The sequence below is a fragment of the Prunus dulcis genome, chromosome 8 (genome assembly GCF_902201215.1).
Source record: "Prunus dulcis chromosome 8, ALMONDv2, whole genome shotgun sequence".
Classification (NCBI taxonomy): Eukaryota; Viridiplantae; Streptophyta; class Magnoliopsida; order Rosales; family Rosaceae; genus Prunus; species Prunus dulcis.
In genome coordinates this window covers 1,883,013-1,889,012 of record NC_047657.1, presented here as the reverse complement: position 1 = coordinate 1,889,012, position 6,000 = coordinate 1,883,013, and the positions used below count along the sequence as shown (strand labels likewise).

Sequence of the window (6,000 nt, the reverse complement as noted above, 5' to 3'; positions counted from 1 at the left end):
AAATTATTTTGGAAGGATTCCAGGTCATTTTCACCATATCACAGATACAAAACTACTGTGAAGGTCCATGTAAGCAAAACTGTATGTGGATTAATATTCTTATTCGGGTATTTGGTGCAGCAACTTTGATGAAATCTTTGATGTAGACTGGTTTATATAATCTCTATCAAAAGATGTTGAAATCATTAAACAGCTTCCAACAAAGGGAGGAAAACCAATGAGTCCATATAGCATGCGTGTCCCAAGGAAGGGCAATGCAAAATGCTAACAGAATCGTTTAGTGCCTGTTCTTAATAAAAATATTGTAAGTGTCTTTTAGGAGAACCTACCACATTTTTGTAAAGAATTTGTTAATTATCATATGCTAGTGTATATAACCGAGGAAGAAAAATTTCCTGTGCCTGAATGATTGCCTTTTTGGGATATATAGAATTTACAGTTGTTTGTTATGCTTTCTAATGTGTAGGGTGTTCAGCTCACAAAGTTTGATTACAGGCTTTCAAATAAATTGGATTCAAATTTACAAAAACTTAGGTGTAGAGCAAATTATCATGCCTTGAAGTTTAATGACCTTATTAATGAAATGGGGAAAACGTTGGTTGACAGAATGAGGATGAAAAGCAAGCATTTCATTGCCCTGCATTTGAGGTAAATTGCAAATAAATAAAAAATTACCTGCTTGAGTAATTTTTTTTTTTTCCCCAAAAGATACATCTGTTAGGTACTCACTATAACCCAAGTTTCTTGATGTTCCTATCTTATGGTTCTGTGTTTAAAATCTTAATGCAATTGGCATTTGATTTATGAGAAACGTGCGCAGAGCTAAAATAAGAAAGAAACTCAAGGCTATTAAATTTCTTCTAATGGCCAAGATTAATGCAAAATGCTCTTTGTACGTCTGTTTTATGTTCGATTTGTATAATCATAAACTTATCGGTATTCATATTGTTTGCTTCAATAACTTTTGGCTCTTTATTGAAGTTGGAATGTGTTCTGTATATTAACCAGGAAAGTTATTGAATATTCGACTAATGTTTATTATACTTAATATCATGTTCATATTGTATGGAAATATTATCGAACGTGTTACTGCATTATTTTTCTTAGTAGAAAACTTGCTTCCTGAAAGGTTTGATTTCGTGGGTGATTAGGCTTGTCACTTTCAATCTTGGCTATCTTCCTGGGGGTGACAAAACAATTATCAGAGTCAGAAACAACACTGAACAAGGCATTGGAAGTTGCAAAAAGGATTGTGGTGCCTGGAGGTCTTATCAGTTTAGTGGTTTATGTGGGGCATCCTGGTGGATGGTAACAGTTCTGTTCTCAAATTTTATTTTTATTCACTCTGTATGCTAGTTTGTGCTCCCTGGTTTTTATTATGTTCATTATGCAGGTTGAGCAAAACCTATAACAATGGCTTGAGTAATTTTCGTTTAAGATACTAGAATAAATAAATAGATAAAGTTGGATAGTTAGGCCAATATAAGCTCAATTAAGTTCCTCCCAAACTACGCCTGAAATATTTTGCTTCTTATTATTAACAAAGGAATAGTTCTTTTGTAGCTAAAAACAATGAGTATGTTATAGCATGGGAAAATTGTTTTGCCCTATTTAATTTGAGTGTTTAGTGGGAGCATGACTTCTAAGGAACTTCTTGTGCAATGAAAGCAACAGTTGGAAGCTTGCCTTTTCAATCAACCCCCTTTTATTTTATTTTATAAAGTCTGGTAGATGAAGCCATCATTTATGCTTCCCCTTCAGATTGGTTTGGAATTGGATTAAGATATACGTGGTTAGTTTTAGGTACTAGAGGAGTGGGATAGGCTGTTTGGATTTTACGTTCTGGTCTTGCTCTGAGAGGAGAGAGGGGGAAGGGGAGAAGGGGAGAAGGAGAGTGAGATTGGAAGTCTTCTGTGACTAGTAAATTGGAAGTCTCGGACTCTTGTTAAGTTTGTGCATTTTCAGAATGAAGAATAATCTGTTTTTAGGCTCAAAACAAATAACGTGGATTGAATTCTAGGACATCGATGCTGCTGTAGATCATAATAGAAGCTTTCTGCTCATGTTCCAGTCAAGGAAACAGAAGTGCAGTATCCAAGATTGTGCTTGATTTGTGAAATTGTTATTAATATTGATTTATGACATTGGTGATTGAGTTGGAGATTTCCAAATTGGACAATTCTTATTGCTTTGCTGATATGGATCCAACATGCTTTGTTTTGGCAAAAAGGGTCCTACTTAATGTACATTATTTGTTCTTTTAGACTTGATACGTATGAGTTTAGTTTTGTCATATGCTCCTGGCTTGCTTGTTCTAACTGTGGGCACATAAGGCGGAAAACTTTACATGTAAGGCTTCACTGATGTCTTGAATGATGTCATTCAATAGTGACCTGTTTTATATAATTTGTATCTCTGCTTTATAACTACATTTGATATTTGGGGTTATATTGCATGCAGGCAAGCAACCCTGACAAGGTACGAAGTGAATATAAATCATTCTCAAGGTAAAGTGCTGCCTAGTGTAAGAGTTTCAGATCCAGGTCTTCTACTTAAACCTGACGAACCAAATTTGGTATGAACTACATCTTTGAATCCCTGATTGCATCTTTGAGGCCAAAGCAAAAAAAATGCTAAACTACATACAGTTTAAAAAATAATAATAATAAAAAGTCAAGGCTTTATGAATTAGTTGACTATTCTTTTTATTTATTTATTTAATTTTATACTTTTATACTTTTTGTGAAGTCTTTTTTTTTTTTTTCAAAGTTCCCCTAACTTGGCACGGATGCATGTATGTACATGTGTACTCAGAACACAAACTCCTTTATAACTCAAAAGAACGATCGCAAATGTTAGTTTTTAACTTGGAAAAATAAAATAAAATTGAAAGTTACTTTTGGGAAATGTTGAACTTTTATAATGAATATGGCTTCAGTGTAGAAGGCTTGATAGTAAATAGAAAATCTATATGCTGGGGGTTTTCTGGCTAGCTAAAAATGTGTGAGAAATGATGAATCCATCTGATTGCAGCCTATTTAATGTTTAATACCTTCATTAAAAAAAGGTTGTTGACAGTGCTTTGACTATCTTGCAGATTATAATGGCAAAACCAGCAGTTGGCCCTAGTGAGAGAGATCAGCATGCAGGGATGGATGAGGACTAATTTTGTGTGTATGACAATTGACTATCTTTGCTTGTATTGCTCTATGTTAGGGATCTTTTGTTCCATTTTAGTAACAATTTTGTTTAGGAGAAAAAGAAACATATTGCAGTTCATGCTTTGTAAATGCCACTCTTCTGTTATGATGGACACGTGGTATGCCCTTGTTGGGTAGGTTTGGATTGAAACCATGGTCGAGTGCTTGAGCCATGTTTGGTGAGAAGCTTGAATGGATTTTCTTTTCTGTTGTATTTGGCCCTTGTCTTTTCAAGCATGCCAAAAATCATCCTAGTTTTGTAATATGTGGTTTGTGTCCAATTAATTTACTGTGGACCTTGCATTTTTGTACCCAATATTTGATAGCTGCCTTTTTTGAACGAAGATTCATTGAGGGAGAGAATTACTTTCCTTTTGAATATGAATCGATGTGCAACTCCAACTATCATTTCAAAGGTCAACATCAATTCATGCTAATATAAGGATGGATAACAATTGTCGTGTCCATGAGATTTGAATTCAGGATTACTTTTCAACGAAGTGGAGACTCTGTTATTAGACCAAATGGCCATTGACATACGATATAATAGCAATATTAGGCCAATACATGTACACTATAGAGGCAATATTAAAGCAATATAACCACAATACGATAGCAATAGTATTACAATATCACCTATAAAAATATAATTATTGTCCACTTATTGTTGATTTTTCACATGTTCAGAAATTTTGTTCTCTCTTAGCTCACTCGGCTCTCTCTCTCTGGCACATCTCTCTCTCTTTGGTATCTGTTTATCGCAGCTCTCTGTCTCTCTCTTGTCTCTCTCTCTCTCTCTCTCTCTCTCTCTCTCTCTCTCTCTCTCTCGTGCAACTCTTTCTTTGCTCTCTTTCTATAGCGCAGCTCTCTCTGTCTCTCTCTAGCTTCGTTCTGCCTCGTTCTCCCCTTATTCGCTCTCTGTCTCTTTATTTATACCTTCTTTTTTTTGTAAATTATTTTTTAGTTGTTATTATTTTTTAAAATAATTTCTTACAATGTCTTACGATGCAATTATGATGCACCTGACTGCCTGTTTTTGAAAGGTACGTTGTTTCTTTCTCCTCCTCGTCTTCTTTTTGAATGCAATATGGCCCAAACCGTAAACCCATTGATGAGCCGTAGACAATATACATACACTAGAGAGGCAATATTAGGGCAATATAATGGCAATACGATAGCAATAGCATTACAATATACATGCAATACGATGGCAATATGCATACAATATGTATACAATACACAGGCAATATTAGTACAATACACATGCAATAGGACAGCAATATTAAGTCAATCTACATACAATACACACACATCCATTACATACTACAATTTAGACATGGAAAATAAATCGCCACCGAACCCTAACAATACTATCCCAAGAAGCAAAAATTATTTCTTTCATAAAACTTGACAATTCAATTGTTATTACATAGTCAACCAATCTTTACTCTATTACATACATACTTCCTACCTATAATTATAAATAATGGAGAGCTCACAAATTCTACTAATTTGATCTTAACTTCATCAATTTGTTCTTCGTTGTATGAGTTAGCTCTCCCTTCTTGCACATTTTCCAAGTTGTTCTGTTCTCCTCCCGTGTAGCAATATCAGCAACAACAGGTTATCTACAGATCTGAAATCATAACTGCAGATGATTCTCAATTAACAAAGAGGAAAACCATTTTCTTTTATAACTTTGGTTCTGAAATATATAACAAAATGCAAAGACCTTTGCTTCTGAAAAGGAGCAAAAGTTTGTCAACCAATTCATAGTAAAAACGAAGAAACTAGTGAACCTAACCAGAGAAATGCTAACCTGCAAAACCAACTCCAATACTTTAACCACATCATTAATACTTGAGATTTTCTTCTCATGGATTATGATTAGAGGATTTTCCAATTCCTATCAGCACATACACAAGTTTGAAGATAATCATCATCAAGCAAAAAGGGACTTGAGGTGCTGCTAACTTTAACAAGCAGCCCTTTAACAGTTTCAAGACATAGTTATCGCTGAGTCAAACTAAAACTTACACATTTCTGATTGTTCTGGTTGGTGATGAAATAAGGGGATATGTAGCCCCTGTCTAGCTTCATTCCCTCAACAACCTCCAACTCATTGTCCAATGTTTTCCCATCTTGCAGAAATTAACATAGTGTGAAGCTTACATGTTTTGGGTATCATTTGGGAATAAAAAACTAAAATAAAATTATTTGCCCTCCAATATATTTCTGTAAAAATTTCATAAGACCCATACATACCTCACTTTAAAACAACAATAAAAAGAAGCTGATATCATCCAGATTTCAGCCCTTGCAATACGGTAAGGAGTTTGCAACCGTTCTTTTGAGTTATAAAGGAGTTTGTGTTATGAGTACACATGTGCATACATGCATCTGTGCCAAGTTAGGGGAACTTTGAAAAAGAAAAGAGAAAAAGACTTCACAAAAAGTATAAAAGTATAAAATTAAATAAATAAATAAAAAAATAGTCAGCTAATTCATAAAGCCTCGACTTTTTATTTTATTTTATTTTAAAACTGTATGTAGTTTAGCATTTTTTTCTGCTTTGGCCTCAAAGATGCAATCAGGGATTCAAAGATGTAGTTCATACCAAATTTGGTTCATCAGGTTCAAGTAGAAGACCTAGATCTGAAACTCTTACACTAGGCAACACTTTACCCTGAGAATGATTTATATTCACTTCGTACCTTGTCGGGGTTATATTGCATGGGTTGCTTGCCTGCATGCAATATAACCCCAAATATCAAATGTAGTTATAAGGCATAGATACAAA

At 34.4% G+C, this 6,000-nt stretch overlaps 1 long non-coding RNA gene across 1 annotated transcript; it reads right to left on the bottom strand.

The window, feature by feature from the left end:
- Nucleotides 1-4,643: 4,643 nt before the first annotated feature.
- LOC117637140 lies at nt 4,644-5,362 on the bottom strand. Its single transcript, XR_004587155.1, has 3 exons — nt 5,238-5,362; nt 5,020-5,106; nt 4,644-4,848 (listed from the first exon to the last, which is right to left on the bottom strand). It is a non-coding gene; the product is annotated as an uncharacterized LOC117637140 (long non-coding RNA).
- Between the last annotated feature and the right edge of the window lie 638 nt (nt 5,363-6,000).